Source organism: Heterocephalus glaber, unplaced genomic scaffold (genome assembly GCF_053883595.1).
Source record: "Heterocephalus glaber isolate CG9 unplaced genomic scaffold, H.glaber_assembly_v1.0 deba00001258, whole genome shotgun sequence".
Taxonomy (NCBI): Eukaryota; Metazoa; Chordata; class Mammalia; order Rodentia; family Bathyergidae; genus Heterocephalus; species Heterocephalus glaber.
The window spans coordinates 576,898-598,869 of record NW_028258228.1 but is presented as its reverse complement, the minus strand read 5'-3'; the positions used below and the strand labels follow the sequence as shown (position 1 = coordinate 598,869).

The following is a 21,972-nucleotide window of genomic DNA, read 5'->3' as shown; positions in this document are numbered from 1 at the left end:
TGGCCGCAGACACACAGGCCACAGCTATGCACACCAACCCCACCCATGTCCCCTTTCCCCTCCGCCTTGCTGCCTCCCAGTCCTCCCTGGTGATTTTTGAGGATTCTGCAGGGCCCCTGAGAGCTGCCGCTCTGCACAAAGGCCCCAGACCAGGTCGCCCTGGTGCTCCTCCCACACCTGTCTCCAGCTTGCCATCCTGGCCTGTTGTTCTCTGCTCCTCCCACAGCTGGAGCTGAGCAGCCAGCACGGGCTCTCCTGTCAGGGTCTGCAGGCAGCACTGCATGCAGCCCAGCTCTGTGAGGTGTGAGTGACACTTGAGGTGGGATCTGGGGAACCTTGGGAGCTCAGCCAGGCTGGGTCCTCCATACATCAGGAACTGGGCCAATTTCCACTTCGCTCATGGATTTGCGTGGGCCTTCTAGGACCTGCAGAAGGGTGGGATGTGCAGACCCAGCCAGGGTGCTTACACTGCCTCCAAGCTCTTCAAGACTCCGGGCCAGAGCTCGCTTCTCAGGGTCCAGAGGAGGAGCTGTGAAGGCCATCAGGAAAGGGGAACAAGCATGAGGCAAAATGAGGGTTGAGGGGCTGGGAGTCCAGAGTGGGTGAGGCAGACATACCAGGCCAGAGCAGCAGTGACATAGAACTTGATAGATGCCACTGAGGTGGGAGATCAAGCCCAGGGTCCTACGGGAGAGGAGTCTCTGTGCTGGGAGGTTTGCAAACATGCTCAGGTCATCTCGAAGGCCCCCAGGGTCATGGAGGAGGAGGCCCGGCCTGGAGGAGGCCACACGGGCTCAGCCCACTCCCAACACCTTACTGTGTTTGAGGCCCTGTGGATTCCAGAGGGCAAGGGCCAGGTCTAGTGTCCTCCCTGCCCTGAGCCCTGAAGCCTGGCTTGGCCTTAGGTCTGTCATTTCCCTCTGGGCTCACATTGCTGCTTCTGTAGGGGATTCATCTCTGTCACCCCGATAGCCAGACTTGGCCCAGAACCTCCTAGAGGGAACCCACTCCCCAGAGTCACTGGCCTCAAACATCCACACTGTGGCCCTGTGTGGGCATGCCTTGATACCCACACATGGGGAGCAACTGAGCTCCTGAGAATGCCAGTGAGGGCACCCTGGGGCTCATCCATGGGGCTCCCGAGGGGGCCGGGGAGGCTTGGCACCCATGGACCTGTTCACCAGTCCCCATACCCCAGGCGGCTGCAGTCATCCTTTTCTGACGGCGCCTCACACAACACACCCTGTTTTCCCTGCCGATGGCCCTCACCCTTGTCCTGTGGGGAACTAGGCCTAGAATCAGCCTCCCTTGGCCTGACTTTGGAAGCTGCCCAAAACTGGGGTCTCCCAGCCAGGTCACCTGCCACAGGCCCATTCCCAGCAGCTGAGATGGCACCAGAGGCTGCTATGGCCCCAACCCATTGCCCTGCCCCAGCTGCTGGCTGCTTCTCCAGAGCACTGCTACCAGCCCAGCTCCTTTCCATGCACCCAGCCTCCACCCCAGCCCACATCTCTGGGAGGAGCAGCCTGTGACTCTGTGAAGAGCAAGGAGCCCTGAGCCAGGGTCAGAAAACCTGAGTGTCTGGCATCATGGGATGAGTCTTATCTGTCACATGTATAGTTTCCCTGTTTTTCACTGAGGGCTCCTGGATGGGGAGGTCCCTGAGGTCCAAGCTTATGCTGAAGGGCAAGTGGGAGGTAGCTGGGTTAATGGCTGGGTGTGGGGACCATTGTTCTAGGAGAGCCTTCTAGGCAGGGACCTCAGGGTGGCAAAACCCAGAGAAGTACAGATACACCTCCTTTCAGGAACAGTCTCCTGCCCTCAGCCACCAGCATGTCCTAGGTCCCCTCAGAAAACAGAAGCCTGCAAGTCCAAGAGGAGTGGACAATGGTGACTCTGTTCCTCCTCCAAGATCTGCCCTCTGGGCAGATTCTCCACACACTCCCTGGGACCCACATCTCCCAGTCCAGCACGTGGAACTCACATCTTATGGCTGTGGCAGAGATTCAAGGGGATGAGGTCAGTGACTAAGGAGACACCCGGACAGTGTGACACCCCTGTGGACAGAGGCCCTGTGTCCTCGTGTCCTTTGCTGATTCCCTCTTGCATCATCAGCTGTGTAGAAACTGAGAAACCTAGAGGATAAATAAATTAAAGTACAAAATAAAAGACAGATAACTTGCAAACTGGAAGGGGACAGAGATAGAGGAAAGGAGGAGAAGGACATAAAAATGAAGATGCGCTATGGACATGCACCAGCTTCCCATGATGAATGTGATCCTTAAGTACTGCAAACATGCACTGATAAAAATAAAAATTAGAAAGAAAGAAAGAAAGAAAGAAAGAAAGAAACTATAGTAGAAAGGGACTCAGGGGTTATTTTTCTTTTTCTACTTCTTTTTCATGATTGAGGTCTAGCAAAATGCATAGGAAACTACACCCATATTTACCAAGTTGGCTTTCAAAGCCTGCTCAGAGTTTCCAGCTGGTGCATCAGCTGCAGCCTACACTGGGGGCTGTCAGGGTGCGGCTCCCCAGGACAAGCCTAAGCAGGGCCTGGGTCGGGCCTGGGAGTCCAGAAGGGCCTGGAGGGGAGAAGAGAGGCAAATAGAGGTGGTGTTGGGTGGGGCCTGGGCCTGCCTGCACCACTATACCCACCCCAGCTGGATTCCCAGCCCACGGCAGGAGCAGAACGTGCCCAATCCCTGAGTGGTGGCCACCAGTGTCTCTCCATCTCCCTGGGAAAGGTGGCCAAGAGGTGACCAAAGTGGCCTGGTGGAAAGTTTGGGTGAGTGGGGGTGAATGGGGAGATGGTTCCTGCATGGGGCCAGGGGTGGGCACCCAAGAGGTCCACAACAGTGCAGACAGGATCCGGTGGGCCAAGCCCTGGGCAGGACCCAGAAGAAGGGGTCCAGGCCTTCAGGACCTTGGGCAGGAATGGGACCAAATGGGGAAGTGACCAGATGAGGAGACCTTGCAATGCCAGGGAAGCTGGGGGTGAGGAACTCCAGAGAAAGCTCTCTGAGAGGTTTGGGTGCTTAGAGAAGGGGCTCCTGGCTAAGGTACAAACCTGTGCACTCTAGGAGAGCCTGACAGGCTGCTCTCAGCTGAGTTATGGAAGGATAGGGAGCGGCTCTGGAGGGAAGCAGCCAGCATGGTTCAAAGGTTCTGGGAGGGTACAAGATGGGCCTGCAGAGGAAGACAGAATCCTAAGAGGCCTTGCACATGGGCCAAGGGGTTGGGATTGAATCTTCAGAGCCCCAGGAGCCATGAAAGCTGCTGGTCGGGACCTGTGGGTGCCCATGATGCAGGATAGGAAGGGTGGGAGGGCACCAGGGAGAAATGTCTTCCATTTGTCAAGATTAGCAAGGGGGAGAGTTAGCCGGAGGACCTGGCCCACAGGGGCCTCCAGTGGTTCTGCCACAGAAGTAAGTGCTGAGGTCTGGGCTATAGCCTGAGCAGCTTGACTCAGAACCCCAACTCTGCAGGTCTGGGCCATCCCTGAGCCAGGGAACAGTCAGCTCAGCAGCCAGATTATCATGGACACCCTATATGGCTGGCCAGGCTGCCAAGGTGAATCACTTGTCCCCTGGGCACAAAGCCAGACCAGGAACAAGATGGAAGAAGATGAAAAAGCAGGTGGAGCAGCCCAGCTATGGGGTGTGGACCCCATCCCAGGGCAGGATCCCCCCTCCCCTTTTGGAGAGGACAGAGCAGCCCAGGACAGGGAGAGGCAAAGTTGTGTTATCTCCTCTACAGTGTAGCTCTGAGTCACCTTTCCAGTAAGGAGGTGCCTGTCTGATCTCACCCACCCCCTGGGATAGCAACCTCTGGGGCCTCAGGTCCTGTGGAGTCGATCTTGATTCCCAGAAAATCACCCCATCTTTCTAAAAGCTTATTCTGGGAAGTGAGGCTGAGGCCTCCGGGTGTGGTGAAATCAGCCAGCCAGGAAGAGATTTGCTGGCTAATCCAGCCTGAGGCCCACCTCCCACCCTTCTTGGGTGTCTGCTGGGCTCCCTCACTTCCCCAAATAGCAAGGGACAGAGCTAGGCACTTACAGCCCAGAGCCCCCAGGCTCCCAGAGGACCTGCGTGCCTGTGGGGGAGACTTTCTCCACCCAAGTGTTCCAAGAATCCTGGAGTCAGGGAAGGGCTGAGTCACCAATAGACAGGGGAGGTGGATGGGGACAGCACGAGGTGGGCTCTGGATGAGGCCCACACCGCTGCTTGCCAGCGTGCCACTGAGCTAAGCGCCATTTCCAAAGCACCAGACACAGGCTATGGTGCAGTCAACACCTAGGAAGAGTAGCACATATGGGACTTCACCAGGAAGGCACGTCGTGTATGTGTGCACACCGCTAGGCAACATCTGCACCACACTGGCTCTCTGGAGGAATTTCCACAGAAATCATTTCGAACACATAAAGCACCATGTAAAACGCTGTGCTAAGAAATGAGACAGGAGGGGCCGGGGACTTAGCTCAGTGGTTCAGCCGCCTGCCTCCCAAGCACAAGGTCCTGAGTTCAATCCCCAGTGTAAAAAAAAAGGAAAAAAAAAAGAAGACATGAGACAGGAAGGTCTGTCAGCAGACATTTGAAATTCAAGCAAGGGTAAAGAAAGATGTCTAAACTCTTGCTCATAAAAAAGATCCCCACAGATTTATCATAGGTGAGAATGTGCTCTGTAGTTTCAGGATTTAATGTAAGGCTTGGATGGAAGCCTAGGAGGGCTGGATGGATGAATCTATAGAAGGAAGAAGGGAGGGGGAAAAGGAAAGGAAGGTGGGAAGGAAGAAGACAGATGAATGTGTGGGTGGATAGACGGATGAGAGGAAGAGAGGGAGGAAGGAAGAGAGGAAAAGGAAAGGGAAGAAAGAGGAAAAGAAGGAAAGATGAAAGGATGAAGCTAGAAGTCGATGGCTGGTCAGGGAATGGATGAACAGATGACTGGAGGATCCTGTGAGTAGAGAGGCTGCTGGTTGGATGGAGTGATGTAAGGGGGAGGTGGACAGGTACGTGAAGACCAGACTCGGCACAGCTGAACTTTCCACTGAAGAATCTGAGTCTCCCTCAGACTCAGTGCCTCTCTCCAACCCACCTCCTCTCCTAGCCTCTCCCAGAAACACACACCTGAGAGGGGCCGTCGGCATAGGCACAGGGCAAAGGGGACCTCAGCCACAGCCTGAACCTGAGCCCTCAGGTCCCTGAAGTGTCCACTCTCAGGGCACAGAGGCTGTCACACATCCTTGGACACACAAGCCACACTGTCTGTCTGCACACTCTTGAGGCAGCTGTCAGCTCTGGGAGGGCTTTTCATTTCTCCTGCTGCCCATGATGGTGAGAAGGCCAGCCGAACACCTTCAGAGGGCACAGGTGGGCACAGCCTGGGTGGTTTCTCCTCACACTCCCTGCTGCTCCAGCCTGTGGAGCAAAGATCCCAAGGGATTGGAACCTGTCAAGCTGGCCAAGCTGGTCTCAGCAACCCCCCCAAAGGGGCCCTCCCACCCTGAAGGGCTGCCAGGTGGGCAGGAGGCTGCCCACCCTCCTGCCCCTTCCCGCTCAGCAGGCCTGGCTCTCTCACAGGTTGAACAGGAGGGTGTCACGGTGAAGGGCAGCTCCCACTTCAACCCGGACCCTGACGCCAAGACCCTCTACAAAGCCATGAAGGGGATTGGTGAGTGGGGGCTGTGCCCCTAGGTGGCGCCACACTGCCTCCAGCCCTGGAAAGCACATGCCAGGCAACACCCGGAGGGCGAGCCCGTTGTGCAGTCTCCCACAGACCTGGCTTCCCTGGGGAGACTAGGGTGGGGGGCTGTTCCTTCCTGGGCCTTGGCGGGATGGGGAGGCCATCTGCTGGATCCTGTGCAGGCGACTTCACCTGTCACTTCAAGCTTTCTCATTAGCAAAATGGCCCAAGTGTCACTGTGAATCTCTTATAAAATATTTCATTTTTATTAGTGCATGCTTACACTACATAATGATTCCATTTTCATGGGCAGTTGGTGCATGTTAATTCTTTTTATGTCCCCAAACCCTCCACCCCTCCCCTGTCTCCATCACTTGCTTGCCTTCCCACTAAAGAAAGATCTATCTCGGCAGACAGGCAGGTCTGTGCATGCCCTACCAAGGTCCTGAGTCATGCGGAAGACACTGAATCACCCCGCTGCAGACAGGCAGCCACCTGATTCCACATTACCAAGGTGCAGAGGACACCAGACCACCAGACCAAGGTACTAAGTCCCACTGTTCCCAGTCCAGAGGTAGGGGCTTCTGAGCTGTGGTCCCACTGCTCCTGGTCCAGAGGAAGGGACTTCCCGGTCACCATCCCTCCACTGCTCCCAGCACAGAGGAAAGGGCTTTTGGGCCACCTTCTGTCCCGCTGCTCCTGGCCCAGAGGAAGGGGTTTCCTGCCACCAACCCTCCGGCTGCTCCCAGCCCACAGGAAAGGGATTTAGGGTCACCATTCCTACCGCTGCTCCCGGCCCCAGTCCCACCCCTCCCAGCTCAGAGGAGGTAATCTGTGCAGGGGCTAACAGCCCCCTGCCCCAGTCGAAATGAGAAAACACATAAATAAGTCTCAAAACCAGATTTCCAGATCACCTACAGCAACCCCAAAGGGAAATGAGATGGAACCCTCTGATACTCAACCACCTGGACCCACTGAACTGGCAACAAAAGGGGATCTGGAAAAAATGAAATCAGAAATAATTTCTCAGATAACAGGAGAAATTGTGACCTTAGTGCAAGACATGATTAATAAATCTAGAGAGGAGTTGAGGAACATGATGGAATCACAAAATAAGAAACAAATGGAACCCATAAAACAGATGCAAATAGATTTCCAGGACATGAAAAACTCCACTGAAAGTCTACACAGCAGAATGAGCCAGTGTGAGGACAGAATTTCAGATATAGAAGATAAGAAGGCAATTAGTGACCAGGAAAAGAAAAATTGCTTCCAAATTATAAGGGAACATGAGAAATCAATCCAGCAGCTGCTAGATGATGCAAAAAAGAATAACATAAGACTGATTGGGCTCAATGAGGAAACAAGAGAGAGTGTAGATGACATAAAAAATCTCTTCACAGAAATAATGGCAGAAAACTTCCCAAGCAGGGGAAAAGAGCTTGACATACAGATAAGTGAGGCATATAGTACTCCATATAGCCTTGATCAAAAAAAATTTACACATAGGCATATAATTGTTAAGATTCCAGAAACACAACAGAAGAACAAAGTTCTCCAAGCAGTCAGAGAAAAGAAACAAATCACATACAAAGGAAAGCCCATCAGAATCACAGCAGACTTCTCAACACAAACCATCAAGGCAAGAAGAGCTTGGGCTGACATGTTCCAAGCCCTAAAAGAAAACAGCCTCCAACCCAGACTGATGTACCCTGAAAAACTATCTTTTAAAATGGATGGAGAAATAAGATACTTTAATGACAAAGAGCACCTTAGGAACTTCATGAATACCAAACTAGCACTCCAAAGAATTTTACACAATAGCCTAGGAACAGACGTTGAGGATCACAACCCCAGGAAGCAAAGCAGAATGAACCCATCTGGCATGACAAGAAATTAAATGGAAAGGGGGAGAACACAACAAAAAGAAAAAGTCATGGCAATGACAAGTCAATATGTTTCAGTTATAACCATCAATGTTAATGGTCTCAATGCACCAATCAAAAGAAATAGACTGGCACAATGGGTCAAGAAGCAAAATCCAACAATATGCTGCATACAAGAAACACTTCATTCAAAAGGAAACTCATAGACTGAAAGTCAAAAGGTGGAAAACAATACTGCATGTGATAGGAACCCGAAAAAAAGCAGGAGTAGCTATCCTCTTGGCAGATCAAGTAGATTTCAAACCAACACTAATTGAGAGAGATGAAGAAGGACACTACATCCTTGTAAAGGGAAGAATCCAAGAGGAAGTGATGACAATCATAAATATCTATGCACCAAACACTAGTGCACCCAACTACATAAAACAAATACTAATGGACATGAAAAGCCATATATGCACTAATATAATTGTAGTGGGGGACCTCAACACCCCACTGTCACAGATAGATCAACTAGACTAAAGATAAGTAATGAAATACTAGAACTCAATTGAACTCTTGAACAAATGAACTTAAGAGATGTTTACAGAGTCTTCCACCCCACAAAATCAGAATACACATTCTTCTCAGCTGCACATGGGTCATTCTCCAAAATAGACCACATATTCACACATAGAACATGTTTAAGGAAGTGCAAAGGAATTGAAGTTATCCCATGAATATTATCAGACCATAGTGAGATGAAATTGGAGATCCATGGCAAACAAAACTCAAAAAATTTCATAAGCACATGGAAATTGAACAACACACTTCTGAATAACCAATGGGTCACAGAGGAAATTACAGAAGAAACCAGACAGTTCCTTCAATTAAATGACAACAACAATAAAACATATCGGAATCTATGGGACACAATGAAAGCAATCTTACGAGGCAAATTCATAGCAGTGAATACGCATATGAGGAAAACAGAACGAGCCCAATTAAACAACCTGCTGCTGAATCTCAAGCTTCTAGAAAAAGAAGAGCAAGACAACCCCAAAGCTCATACAAGGGAAGAAATTATAAAGATCAGAGGAGAAATCAATGCAATGGAGACTAAGAGAACAATACAAAAAATCAATGAAGCCAAGAGTTGGTTCTTTGAAAGAATCAACAAAATTGATAAACCTTTAGTCAACCTTGTCAGAAAAAGGAAAGAAAAGGCCCAAATCCATGCAATTAGGAATGAAAAGGGTGAAATTACAACAGACCCAGCAGAAATCCAGAGGATCATCAATACCTACTTCCAGAACTTATACGCCAATAAGATGGACAACACAGAAGAAATGGACAGATTCCTAAATACATATGAATTACCAAAGTTGAATGAAGAAGACCTAAAAATTCTGAACAACCCAATATCAACCAATGAAATTGAAAACATAATTAAAAACTTATCACCTAAGAAAAGCCTGAGCCCTGATGGCTTCACTGCTGAATTCTACAAGACATTTAGAGAGGAATTGCTGCCGCTACTGTTTAAACTCTTCAATGAAATTGAAAGGGAAGCAATACTCCCAAATTCATTCTTGGAAGCAAGCATCACCTTGATCACCAAAGCAGAGAAAGACCCAACTGAAAAAGAGAACTACAGGCCAATCTCACTAATGAACATAGATGCAAAAATACTTAATAAGATACTGGCAAACGGAATGCAGATGATCATCAAGAAGATCATACACCCTGATCAAGTGGGATTCATCCCAGGGATGCAGGGATGGATCAATATATGAAAATCAATTAGTGTAATACACTATATCAATAGAGCCAAGGACAAAAACCATATGATTATCTCCATAGACACAGAAAAAGCATGTGACAAAATCCAACATGCATTTATGATAAAAACCCTACAAAAAATTGGAATAGATGGTCTCTACCTCAAACTGATAGAAGCCATCTATGAAAAACCAACAGCCAATATCATACTAAATGGTCAAAACCTGTAATCCTTCACACTCAAATCAGGAACAAGACAAGGATGTCCACTATCACCACTCTTGTTCAATATAGTTCTGGAAACATTAGCCACAGCAATTAGACAAGAGAAAGAAATAAAAGGAATAAAGATAGGAAATGAAGAAGTCAAATTGTCATTATTTGCAGATGACATGATACTCTATATAGAAGACCCCAAGAACTCCACCGAAAGTCTTCTAGACTTAATAACCAAATTCAGTCAAGTAGCTGGTTACAAGGTCAACACACAAAAATCAATAGTTTTCCTCTACACCAATGACAGACTCACTGAGAGAGAAATAGCACAAATAATTCCTTTCACAATAGCATCCAAAAAACTGAAATACCTAGGAATCATCCTAACAAAAGAAATCAAAGACCTCTTCTCTGAAAACTATGGCACTCTGAAAAGAGAGATTGAAGATGATATCAGAAAATGGACAGATATCCCCTGCTCCTGGGTAGGAAGGATTAATATAGTGAAAATGGCCATACTTCCAAAACTGCTATATAGATTTAATGCAATTCCAATTGAGATCCCAGTAGCGTACTTCATGGACCTCGAGAAAACAATCCAAAAATTCATTTGGAATAAGAGGAGACACAGAATAGCAAAAGCAATTGTAGGTAACAGAGACATGGCAGGGGGTATCACAATCCCCAACCTGCAACTCTACTACAAAGCTACTGTGATGAAAACAGCATGGTACTGGCAAAGAAACAGGCTTGAGGACCAGTGGAACAGATTAGAAGATGCAGAAACAACGCCAGACACACTCAGCCATCTCATCTTCGACAAAGGAGCCAAACACCCTCACTGGAGGAAAGATAGCCCCTTTAATAAATGGTGCTGGAAAAATTGGGATTCAACTTGCCAAAGATTAAAACTAGACCTGTATCACTCACAATGCACCAAACTAAAATCAAAATGGATTAAAGATCTAAATATTAAAATAGAAATTCTGAACCAGTTGGAACAGAAGTTGGGTAGAACCCTTGAAGACATCAGTATAGCAAAAGATTTTATGAACAAAACCTCAGTTGCCCATGCACTAGCACAAACAATCAACAAATGGGATCTCTTCTTATTAAAAAGCTCTGCACAGCAAGAGAAACCAGCAGCAGTGAGAAGAGACAATCCACAATGTGGGAAAATATCTTTACCTGCTCTTCCTCAGACAAAGGTCTACTATCTCAAATCTATAAAGACTTAAAAAGATCAGATCTCCCAAATTTAAAGATCCAATCCAAAAATGGGCATCTGAAATGAACAGACATTTCTCAGACAAAGAAGTGGAAATAGCAAATAAATACATGAAAAAATGTTCAACATCACTGGTCATTCAAGAGATGCCAATGAAAACCATGCTGAGATTCCACTTCACTCCAGAAAGAATGGCTTCTATCATGACATCAACCAATAACAAATGCTGGTGGGGCTGTGGGGAAAGAGGAACCCTCCTCCACTGCTGGTGAGAGTGCAGACTGATGCAAGCACTGTGGAAATCAGTATGGAGATACCTCAAAGAACTAGCACTGGAAGTCCCATTTGACCCCACTCTTTCACTGCTGGGGATCTTCCCCAAAGAATTAAAAGAATCATACCACAGTGATATATGTGCACCCATGTTCATAGAAGCACAGTTTGTAATAGCTAAAACTTGGAAACAGCCCAAATGCCCATCAACTCGAGAGTGGATAAAGAAAATGTGGGGATTTTTATAAAATGGAGCACTACTCAGCCATAAAAAATGAGAAATTAGAGACATTTATAGCTAAATGGATGCACATTGAGGTGATACTCTTAAGTGAAATAAATAGGATACACATGTGTAAATACCAAATAGTTTCTCTAGTGTGGAAACTGAAAGTGTGACTAAGGACTAAAAGGTATAATAGATAATGTGAAGTACGAAGCAAAGGGGCAAAGGGAAAGGGGAAGTGGGAGGGGTAGGGGAAAGGAAAGAAGGGAATGGAATTAACATGAGAAAATGAAAAAATGGACACAAAGTCTTTGTAAATAGGGAGGGCTGGAGGGGTTGAAGGGAGGGGAAGGGGAGGGGGAAAAATAAGAACCAAGAGAGATTATGTAAAAGTGCAAATTTCCAATGATGTATGTCATTACTTTGTATACCTAAAATGTACCAATAAAGTAAAATTTTAAAAAAGAGAATAAAAAATTAATACCATCATATAATTTGTATGTATTCATGTTTCTGTGTTTACTTGTATTAAAACTTCACATTAAATTTCCTATTTAAGAAAAACGTTCTCTTGCTCTGGCTTCTTAGGCACATAAAGTCATGTGCATAAAGCACTTTATTGATCACAATAGTGATCAGATGTCCAGAGAAAGCTCTTACACATGTGTTGGATCCTTCTTTGTGGCCTTTAGCTGAAGAGCTCTGAGTGATACAGCCAGAGGGGCAAATCAGTTCTTCAAGCATTATTTGAATTTAAGCTCCATACTCTGGAATTCTTGACACTGCCCAAAGCTTCATGAAGCCTCAGCTGTAATTCAAGGTGAAGAGTCCTGTTTTGATGTCACTATCAAGTGAGAACACCCCTGTGAGCACCTTGGGCATCTGTATCAGTCATAAGTCTTCTTGCTACCAAAAAAATTATCCTGTCTGGGGACCTACTGCCACTCCCAAAGCCAGTGGCTTAAAGCAACTGTCATTGTCCCTTGTGGTTGGGAGGATTGACTGGGCTTAATCAGGCAGGTCTCTCCTGAGTTCTCTAATCAGTTAGTTAGATAGAGTCTGAGACAGCTGAATGGTAGGCTGAACATCAAGGCTTCTCCACGAGGCTTCTCCATGTGGCTTCAGAGTCTGGATTCAGAAAAGCTTGAGAATAAGCATAACATCACTTCTGTCACATTCTATTGGCCAAAGAGGTCATAGAGCCCACCCAGATTCAAGGAGGAAACAGAGACCCCATCTCTCAAAGGGAACTCTAACAAAGATTGGGTGAACGTTTCTGCTCCCCTACAGGGGCACACTATGCAAAACACACATTTGGCTGCCTAAATGGCACATCCACAACCTGGACTTTGAGAATGGTTGGACCCAGGAGTTCAAGAGCATTCTTGGGCTTTCTTTCTTCACCACTGGACTCTGCAGGCCACTCCTGGGCATGGGCTCCAGACACACTCCCTCTAAGACCCAGTGAGATGGTATTCAGCACCCCAGAGCCCACAGTCTTTAGAGCAGATGGAAAACTCTCCCAGCCTTCCTTTCTCCAAAAGTGGACTCTGGCTGGCCCCACTATGTCCCCCTGAGCCAATGAGCATGTCCATTGTACAAGACACTCTGGCCACTAGGAGCCTCAGACTGCCCTGGGGTGGGACCTCCTTTATCACCTCAGCAGCAGAATGTTGAGGGAAGAGGCCTTGTGCTTTCCATTCCTGCCTCCCTGCTTGAGCTGGGCCATCCCATTTCATCTTTTCCAGCTCTTAGACTAGCATTTATGTCATTAGCTCACCTGGTTTCCAGTCTTTTGGACTCAGACTGAATAACACACAAGCTTTCTGGGTATTTAGTTTTCAGATAGAGAGAAGGAGGAGGAAGGAGGAGAAGGAGAAGAGGAAGAGGAATAGGGAGAAGGGGAAGAGGAAGAAGGAGGAAGAGGAGGAGGAAGAGGAAGAGGAAGAAGCAGAAGGAGGAGGAAGAGGAGGAGGAGGAGACAGAGGGCTGTGGATTTAGCTCAGTGTTTTCACCGCCTACTGTGCAAGTGCAAGGACCTGAGTTCGATCCCCAGTACCCCCCAAAAATCCAAAAAAAACCCAAAAAAATGAGAAGGAGGAGGAGGAGACTTTTTCTCAAAGCACGGAACCATGGAGGTGTCAGACCCTGAAAGAGGCCCTTCATTTTTATCTTTTATTTGTTATTTTCAAAATTACCACTATTTTTTTCTCTTATTTTTTTCTTTTTCTACTCTTTTAAATATTTTTCTCTTTTTTCTTTCTTTTCTCTTTTCTTTCTCTCTCCCTCATTCTCTTGCTGTCCCACATTGTTATTCATCTACCTTTGTGTTCCTGTTCTGGCCCTAATTCAGATTTCTTCTTCATTTTTCTTTTCTTCTCTTTCCTTCTCTCCCGTGTCCTCTGGCCTCACTGCAAACTTTTCCCTATCCTTCACCTACATATCCCTCCCTCCACAACTCCTTCTAATTCCCCATCCTGAAGGGTAAAGTTGCTATATTGAGGAGTTTATTCACTGTAAACATATGTTTGGTTGGTCCTTCATTTTGATTTAATTCACACAGTTAAAGGTGATAGATTAATAACGGCCACAAATTGTCATTTTCTAAGAGGTACTTGATGCTATGGTGCTGCTGATTGTATCACTTGGACTAAGGTGTTGTGATTGATCTAATCAGTTGTTCTTCCTGCTATAATAATGAAAATGAGATAGCCTCAGAGACATTAGAGACTCAAAGCCTAAGACCAGCTATATCTGGAAGACACCTCTGAGAAGCAATCATTCTATAAGGGTTCTAAATGCATCAACAAAGATACTTACAATAAGCAACTTCAAAGTATCAACCCAGAAATTAAATCAAGAACAGTACCAAAAACAAAAACGAGAAGACATTTAAGCAAGGCACAAACTCAGACTTCCACCCCACCAAGGGTAAACTCTGGGGGAAACCAGGTGGAAAAGTCCAATAATTGAACACCTGGACACCCTGAACTGATAGCACAGGAAGTAACAAAACAGATGAATGAGGCTCTAGAAAAATTCAAAGCAGAAATAATCTCCCAGGAATCTACAGAGATGGTGAGCAGAGTGAAAGACATGATTAGAGGCTCTAGAACAGAAACTGATAAAAAAAAAAAAAAAAATGAGCTCAGAAACACGCTGGAAGCCATGAATGCCCAGCATAAGAAAGAACTGGAAACCATGATCACCCAACATAAGAAAGAAATGGAATCCATGAAACAGATTCAAACAGATATTAAGGAGATTAAAAACTCTGCTGAAAGAATGCACAGCAGATTAAGGGAATCTAAAGATAGAATATCAGATATAGAAGATAGGATTGCAGTTAAGGACCATGAAAACAGAGATTCTTAAAAATAGTAAGGGACCACAAGAAATCAATCCCGCAGCTGCTAGATGATGCAAAGAAGAATAGCATAAGACTGACAGGAGTCCACCAAAAAACAGGAGAAAGTACAATTGACATTTAAAAAAAAACTGCTCACAGAAGTAATAGTAGAAAACTTCACAGACAGAGGTGGAGAATTGGACCTACAGATAAGTGAGGCATATAGAACTCCAACTAGCCACGATAAAAAAAAAATCTACACCCAGACATGTAATAGTCAAGATCCCAGAAATCCAACAGAAGAACAAAATCCTACAGGCAGTTAGAGAAAAGAAACAAATCACCTACAAAGGAAAGCCCATCAGAATCACAGCAGACTTCTCAACACAAACCCTCAAATCAAGGAGAGCCTGGAATGAAGTATTTCAAGCCCTAAAAGAAAATAACTTCCAACCTAGACTGTTGTATCCTGCAACAATAATAGTAATAGTTAATATCTATGACTGCTATTAATACCTATTACTGGGTGTATGTGTGTCACTGTCTTTAACTCCTTTGGGAAGATATCTAGAAGAGGAATAGCTGGGTAAAGTGAGAAAATGTAGTATTTGTCTTTCTGTGCCTGGTTTATTATTATCTTAATGTAATCACTTCCAGTTCCATCCATGTTTCTCACAAATGACATAATTTTTTGTGGTTGAATAATATTAATTGGGTATATGGGCCATATTGTAGTTTCTTTATCCATTCATCTGTCAGTGGATATTTAAGCTGATTCCATAGCTTGGAGATTGTGAATAGTGCTGCAAAATATATGGGTGTGCAGGTATCTCTGATAATAATTAGTGAGATTGTTGATCATATGGTAGTTCTATTTTTAGGTTTTTGAGGAACCCATACTCTTTTCCATAATGGTTGTATTAATTTACATTCTCACCAACAGTGTATGAGAGTTCTCTTTCTCTGGAAACTCAGCCAGCATTTATTTTGTCTTGTTTTGGTTGGGTTTTTTTGTTTTGGTAAGAGGCAAGGGAGAATTATAACAAAGAGGATGAGACATTCATGTTGTCACTGTGACTTTATGTTGATCCTCAAGCTTTACCTGTGCATGGACTGGTCAGCTTCTGGGGTTAGAGAAGGACTGTTGTTTCCTTAGGCTTCAGACATGTGTAGACTAGTCAGCTTCCAGGGTGACTAGAGGGGGGCTGTTTTTTCTGGTGGTGGCCCTATCTCATTGCAGGGTCATCTGATTCGAGTGTCTGGATCCTTCTAGTTGGTTCACTTGTCTTGGGCTGTTGGCTTTAGCCACCTGTGGTAGTTTTAAGGCACATTGCCTGTAATTTTAACAGCAGTAGGGATGGACAGTACAATATGAGGTCCATCTCATGTGGGCCCAGAATTGTTGGATTTTTTTTTTTTTTTTGACTCAGGTTTGAATGGGTATACTGGGTCTGTTAGGTTTATGGGTATTTTTTTTTTTTTTTTTTTTTTTTACCCAGCCATGGATATCTTGTATGGCTATTTTTAAAGCCTACACCTGCCTTCCTTAGGGATAATTTTCTTAGTTTACAGAGATTACCCTTAATTTGACTTATGATTGGGTGTGGCTAATTGAATAAGATCTCAAAGGGGAAATACCCAGTTTGTTTGGTGGGGTGTACCTTACTCGGAGGACCTTAGCCAGGACTTGATCACATCTCAAGTGAGATTCTTGGGAATACTTTTTCAGTAGTTGTTTGAGTATCTGGTTTATGTTCTCTACTTTTCCTGAGCTCTGTGGCTAGTAGGCCGTGAGAAGTTTTTATTTTATCTTTAACATCTGTGTGAGCTCTTGAACTCAGGTTTGAATCCTGGTATACTGTCTGACCTTAACTCAGGGGTAGTTCAAATTTTGCAATAATGTCTCTTAACAGCACCTTTGTTATCTCTCATGTCTTTCTTTTTTGAGTGAGGAAAGCTTTAACCCATCTTGAGAAGTTGCAGACAAGCACCAACATATATCTATAGCCTGCCACCTGAGGCAGTTTAGTGAGATCTATAACCAAGTTTTCAAAAGGGTAACACCCATCTCTTGAATACCCAAGGGCCAAGTGGGCCTTGTTTCAGGTTGTTTTGCACACAGGTTAAGCATTACTGACATATAGCTTGGGTTATGGCAGTGAGCCACAACACTTAGAAATGACAGCCTAGTAGCATCTCTAGTGCTGTTTTTTATGTGAGACCCTTGATGGAATTATTTTACAAACCTGAGGCCATCATTTCAGGGATGCCCAGTCTCTTATCAAAAAATTTTTGCCATCCTCCCTTGATATAATTTCTATTTTCTCAGGCAAACCAGGCTTTTTCATTTGAAGAGTAATTTGGGGTTTCCAGGAGAGGAAGCTTCAGGATGAGAGGCCTGGCTAGGGACTCTTTTTTGGGCTGTGGGGCCACCATAGCTGCCCATTTTGTTTTTCTATCTGGCTTTTTTTTTTTTTTCTAGCTTCCTACGTTTCAGTCCTTTGGTATCTCCTGCAGTGTGTAGTAGCCATTTTCTTTGGGGCCCATACAGCATCTAGGATACATATAACATATTCAGCAGTTAAGAGGCCTCTTTTCCTATATGTATACCCCCATGTACATACAATGTTGCAAAGTCATATTTGGAATCGATATAGATGTTAGCATTTTGTCCTTTGCTAGCAAAAGAGCCCTTGTCAAAGCCATTAAATCTGCCTTCTGGGCTGAGGTACTGGTAGGCAAAAGCTGGGCCTCTACTACCGAGTCTAATGTCACCATTGTATGCCCTGACCATTGGACCCCTTCCAGCAAAAAACTGCTTCCATTTGTGAACTATTTAACACCTGGTCTCTGAGGGGCAATCTGTAAGATCTCCCCAGCTCAAGAATGCTTTTTTTTTTTTTGGTACCAGGGATAGAACTCAGGACCTTGAGCTTGTGAGGCAGGTGGCAGCACCACTGAGCTAAATCCCTGGCCCTCAAGAATGCTTTGTCCATGACTTTCACACAGTCATAAAGGCAGGCTTCTGGTTTGACTGGGAGCAAGGCAGCTGGATTAAGAGTATTTATTGTCTCTAGGGTTATGTGGGAATTTTTATATAGCAGCCCTTGATATCAAGTTATCCTTGGATTTGATAACCAATGGTCTCCTCTTTGGTCCATTGAGGTTATAACTGAGTGCAATACTTGAATGGTCACTTGTCCCACAGTCATCTTGTCAGCCTCCTGTGTCAGCATGGCAGTGGCAGCAAGTATCCTTAAGCATGAAGGCCATTGTAGGGCCACAGAGTTTAACTGTTTTGACAAATATGTCACTGGACAATGTCAGGATCTCATGATCTGTGTTAAGATTCCTATGGCTATTCCCTACTGTTCACTGACATGTAAGAAGAAAGGTTTGGTTACATCTGGCAATCCTAAAGCTAGGGCCCAAGTCAAGGCTTCTTTGATTTGCTTAAATGTTGTTTTCTTGGTCAGCTTTTTAGAGCAGGGGCTCCTTTTCTCCTCTCTTTGTGACTTAAAACAGGGCCATAGCCATAATGAGAAATTTGGGATAGAGATATGGCAGGATCCTGCTGTACCTAGAAACTCTCTTATCTGGTGCCAGCTGTTTGGAGTTGGGAGGGCACAAACAGCCTGTTTTTGCTCTATATCTAGTTGGCACTCCCCTTGGGCCACTATGAAGCCTAGATATTTGATCTCTTGTCTATAAATCTGTGGCCTCTTTTTGAAAAATTTTAATTTAGCCCTCTAAAGTAAATAAAGAAAGTCTTTAGTTTTCTGGAAACAGTCTTCTCAGATTGGGGCTACTAAAAGGAGGTCATCTACATACTGTAGCAGGGTGTAATTGTCCCCTTGTGTGATGAAAGCTTGGAGGTTTGTGGCCAGTGCCTCTGTAAAGATTGTGGGAGACTTTTTGAATCCTTGGGGGAAGCCTAGTCCAAGTGAACTATTTCTTTATGTCCGTGATAGGATCCTCCCATTGAAACACAAGGATGGGCTGACTGATTGGTGCAAGGCAGAGACCAAAAAATGCATTTTTCAAGTCCAAGCAGGTAAACCAGGCAATATTTTCTGGAATGTTCCATCAGTGTATACAGATTTGGTACCATCAGGTGAACAGTCTCAGTGTCCTGATTTATAGCATGCAAATCCTGGACTGATTTATATTTATTTGTCCCTGGCTTATGTACTGGCAGAAGTGGGGTGTTCTAGGAAGACTGGTATCTAGCCAAGATTTTATGTTCTAAAAGCCACTTTAAATATCTTTGAATGTCTTGTATGGCTTCCTGGGGGAAGGAGTATTGGAGGACTTGAAATAGAATTGTCTTTGGTTTTAGTTCTACACTCATTGGTATTTGATTTATAGCCATCCCAAGTGGATTATCTTCAGCCCATAACCCAGGAATCTTATGTGTTAGCCCATATAGTTCATCTGTTCCCAGCTGTGGTAGCTTATCTAAATACAGTCTCTATTCCTCAGCCTGTGAGATGGTAAGAGTCAATACTATGGTCTCTGGGTGAGTCAAATTTAAAGTCATCTTTTTCTGCAGCCCAAAGGCAATTTGGGCCTGTAACTTGTGAAGTCTCTTCCTAGCGGGGGAACTAGGCAGTTTGGAAGACACAGGAACTCACGTTGGACCTCTTTTTTCCCTAAGACACAACTCTTAGACAAGAAAAATGGCCTCTTTTGTGGGACCCCAGTAGCTTCAACAATAGTCACGATTTCTGGATAACAGCCCAATGGGCTGTGTCACTATGGAGTGTTTAGCTCTATTATCTATCAGAAAGTCCATCAGTTGGCCCTCTACTTTCATGGTAATCATGGGCTCTTGGGGGCCTAAGGAGATGGACCTCATTCATGCCTAGTTCTCATAACTTTCAGTTCCTGCCAGTACAACGAGGTCAGCATCAGGTTCCTTCCAGGGGTTAAAGCCTTTTGCAGGAGTCCTCTTAGTTTAGGAGTTTTTATGATCTCTGTCATAATTTTTGGACATTCATTTTTTTGATGCCCATACTTTTTACATTGCTCACATTGATCTGAATCTAGCCGCAGTTGACTGGCAGATCCTAGCTCGGCTTGGCTCTTGCTTTGCCCATGTCTACACTCCCTCCTTTTAATGATCTCTGTCTTTTTTTCCCTCATGCACACTGTTGAAATCAGATGTTTTGTTTTGTTTTGTTAGTCTCCAGTCAGCTTCCCACTTTGTTTTCCAGTTGCAGTTAATGTACACTTTGGTGGCTACCTCTAAAAGTTGTATTGTATTCATATCAGTAAAACCCTAACTTTTGTAGTTTATATCTGGTATCTCCTTGAGCCACAAAGGCTGTATTTACCACGGGCTGATTTTCAGTGCCCTCAGGATTAAAAGGTGTGTAGAGCTGGAATGCTTCATAGAGCCTCTCGTAAAACTGGCTGGGACTTTTATTGGTTCCCCAGAATGTTTCTGAAATCCTTTCCATATTAATTGGGGGGGTTTTCCACCTTCTTTTAGACCTTCCAAGAGGGCCTCTCAGTACCTCTGCAATAGTTGCAATTGATCTATATTACTTGGATCCCAATGTGGATCTTCCTTGGGAAAATGGTTTTGTGCATATGCTTGCATATTTATTACACCTGTATGGGCATTGTTTTTTAACCAGTGGTGGGAGCTTGGGTTATTCTCTGGTGCTCTTCAGTGTTAAAAAGCATCAGGAGAAGCTGTTTCTCCAGGTGCCTGGCCATTTTCTGTCTCCAGTTACCACCCTCTGTACATGTTAAATTGGCCCCCTGTCAGTCATCCCCTTGGCCACCCACCCAACATCAAGAGAGGGACAATTTAGTTTATAAAGTTTTCAAACTTGGGGGGGTCAATTTTATTCCATAGTCCTCTATATAGCCTCTTTTAAAGTTTTTAAATATATATTATAATGGGGTGAGTTTTGACATTTGTTTTTCCATATCTACTCTGTTGCAATGTAAATCATTCTCTCAAGCACTTTTGCTTCAGGCCAATTTGATTATCCCCCTCATGGGAGTTTTTTTAAGGAAAAACCTGAGCTCAACCAAACTAACAAGCAACCATATTTTTTAATAAAATACTTCCACAAGCTTTTCTTTGACATATGTAAGTTTTGTCATTGTCTCACTTTTTATCTATCAGGACAAAGCTTTTATCATATGAAATCCTCCCATATCAAAAGTATATCTCATAGCTTTCTTAATTTTTTATCTCATTTACTGTAGACCTTTTATAACGAACTTGGCTGCAGCCTCTTGGATTTTAAAATATTCTTTTTTTCCTCGTTTTTTTTCTTTGTTCTCAGATTGTTACATCTTAAATTTGACTGGCTGCCAACAGACCTCTAATTAACCTTGAGGAGGTGTTCTTAAACCAACAGAGAACAGAGAAAAGAGCAAGTTAAACTGTAATTACAATTTTAAAATTTGCAATGTACAAGAAATATTTTAAGCACACTAATTAAACAAAACCATTAACTCAAACTGGAAACCAAAGGTACATTTATCAATTAGCTAAAATTTGTAATTTGATTCCTCCTGTAAAACCTCCTTAGGCCTGGCAGGAACCACTCCTAGCTCCTAGACTTTGGTCATTCAGCCCCAGATTGGGGTTATTTTGGCTTTCAGATGCCTGCAGGCAATGCCAGGCTTGTGATGCCAAGTAAGCACTGGTCTTGGGGTTCTTGAAGCTGGGAGCATCCCTTACATTATCTCCCTTTGTGCACACTTTGAAATGAAAAGATAACCCCTGCTTTGTCCCATAAATCTCAGCAGACACAGCAGGGCCTAAGTCTCTTGGCCTTGTGCCTCTGTCACAGCCCAGCCACTGGATTAGCCAGCTGCTCAAGCATTCTTTTAGTCTTGGTCCCCATCCAGGCTGGTTGCCATTATCACCTCATTTCATACAGTGCTCCTTTTTTTTCTCCATCAGGCTGCCTGTGGCAACCTGCCTGTATATCTGAGCACATGAAAGCTAAGCAGCTTTTCTCATGTCTTTACCATTACAGTGCAAATCATTCTTCTAATTACTCTTGTTTGGATGTAGGTTTCACCCAATTCCTCCTGAGTCTGACTTAGTACACCCTTTTATGAGCCACTCTCATTGCAGACCTTTCCTGCAAGTTGTTTGAGAACCACTCTCACTGCAGGCCACTCCCACATTCCACTTGGGGTTGTAGGTTTCATCTGACTCCCCCTGAGTCAGATTACTCAGTACACCCTGGGAGGTGATCAGTCTTCCCTTCCATCCTAATGGGACAGGCTTTGCCCTGGGCCCCCAAACCTTACTTCAGTCCTTTTGTTCCAGAATCATCCTGAATCCCCTTCAGGTTCCATTTCTGTCTTCTGT

The 21,972-nt window shown here is 44.9% G+C and overlaps 2 long non-coding RNA genes across 2 annotated transcripts; one reads left to right on the top strand and one right to left on the bottom strand.

Annotated features, from left to right (window-relative positions):
* Window positions 1–1,984: 1,984 nt before the first annotated feature.
* LOC147828161 (uncharacterized) lies at window positions 1,985–5,607 on the bottom strand. Its single transcript, XR_015451223.1, has 3 exons — window positions 3,071–5,607; window positions 2,451–2,585; window positions 1,985–2,135 (listed from the first exon to the last, which is right to left on the bottom strand). It is a non-coding gene; the product is annotated as an uncharacterized LOC147828161 (long non-coding RNA).
* On the top strand, window positions 2,582–6,233 carry LOC147828160 (uncharacterized). The gene is made up of 3 exons (XR_015451222.1): window positions 2,582–2,788; window positions 5,583–5,673; window positions 6,099–6,233. It is a non-coding gene; the product is annotated as an uncharacterized LOC147828160 (long non-coding RNA).
* The last annotated feature ends 15,739 nt before the right edge of the window (window positions 6,234–21,972 follow it).